General features: G+C 39.9%; 1 pseudogene; it reads right to left on the bottom strand.

Annotated features, from left to right (window-relative positions):
- Positions 1-534: 534 nt before the first annotated feature.
- Positions 535-1,458, bottom strand: LOC129476192 (mitochondrial fission factor-like; annotated as a pseudogene).
- Between the last annotated feature and the right edge of the window lie 245 nt (positions 1,459-1,703).

Below are 1,703 nucleotides of genomic sequence, written 5' to 3'. Positions count from 1 at the left end.
ACACATATTAGATAAACTGTTGAAATGTTATGAATTAATTTAACCTGTACATGTGCTTAATGAAGGTGATCATGAAATATTAGGTGGTTTGATTTACTTAAATCTGACACCAGACCGTGACTTCAAAAGTGTTAATGTTGAAATGTAGGTGCAAAACCACCTATTAACAAAATCATTTAATCTATTAGTCTTTGAAAAGCAGAATAAAACATTGTTTTTCTTTTAAAGATACTTTTCTAAATCCATTCTCTATGCACTCTTTCTCCCATTCAAAGAGTTAGTTGTGCAGACTGATGAGGCAAAAAATCAATTCCTTTTTTAAAAATCCCAACAAACTAGAGCCTGCTTACAAAACATGCAAAGGGAGAATTTTAAGTAGGTATTACTGCAGAACTGGTTAAAATTGAATACAGCTGAGTGACAGAATATACCTTTCCTCTGACAATATAGATCCTTCCCCCCTTCTCTCTGGAAGAAACGCATCATCAGGGCATGGACTATATAACGGCATAAAATGCAAAGACAGAAACAAAGAAGTTTGCAAGTTCTCTATATTTCTAGCTGTTGAGGCAGTATGTTTAAGAGCTGAAGTTACCTCTAGCGGCGAAGCCAGAGCCAGCTATTAAGCAGCCACAATCCTATGGTAATTGAATACATGACCATTTCTCTCTTGGCACGTTCTTTGTTCTCCTCTTCTAGATGTTGCAAGCGTCTATTTAGTTTGATTATCTGTCGTCTTAACGAAGCTGCATCTGCAGCAGTCATGTCATCCGAAGTTCTTTCACTTGTATCTATGTTTGAAGTGCCGTACCTGATGTTGTCACGATGCGGATTAGAAGTGGCAGCAGCAGACCTGCCATACTGCACAGGTCTGCGATTTTCACCCATCTCATCCACGATATGCTGGTAAGCCCTACGAGTAGAAGACCGGATAAATGACAGAATGCCATGAACAGAGAAAAGATTAGTTCTATTTTCGGGTAACATGTTGGGAAGACAGCTTCTTACGGTGATGGTGTCACGATGAAATCACTCCTGATCAACTGTCTATTTTGGCCAGCAACATTTTCACTCAAAGAGCAGTCTCTTTTTAGCTTGCCAACCGCACGGATTTCTTCATTTTGAAGGGCTGAAGGAGGTCCTTCTAAATCCTGAAAATCTGGTGGTCTTCCACTTAAAGTACATGAAGCGGTGGTTTTAGTGCCAGAGGTTTAAAGGGAGTTGACTGAATCAGGTCAAGATCCACTGGTCTTCAAAACAGAATGTCTCTGTTGTTCTCTGCTGTAACAATCCTCTCTAGAACCTGCATCATCACATTAGCATTTAGAACTCTTTTTTGGAATTCTTGTTCCAGGTTACCATTTGATGGTGCTGATTTAATTTTTCTGGGACCCTCATTTGCTGACTAATATCTTTATTGTATTCCATTTCATACTGAAATTGACTAATTTCTTCCATCTAGAGAAGGAAGTGCTTCCCTACTCACCAAATATGTACCAGCTACTACTTGCTATTTGGCACTATCTGCTCCCGTGCTTCATATTAAATGCTTTAATTTCATTCAAAGTGCATGTGCTGGGTTTAGAGCCACTTTTGTTCCTCTGGGCCTGTAGAGAGTTCCCAGTGAGGGCTGCCAGGGAGGGTGCTCTCAGAGGCCATTAGCAAAATACAGGAAAGAGCTAGGACAAAGCACCTGTCAGGTT

This window comes from Symphalangus syndactylus, chromosome X (assembly GCF_028878055.3).
Source record: "Symphalangus syndactylus isolate Jambi chromosome X, NHGRI_mSymSyn1-v2.1_pri, whole genome shotgun sequence".
NCBI lineage: Eukaryota > Metazoa > Chordata > Mammalia > Primates > Hylobatidae > Symphalangus > Symphalangus syndactylus.
This window is presented reverse-complemented; position numbering and strand designations above follow the sequence as displayed.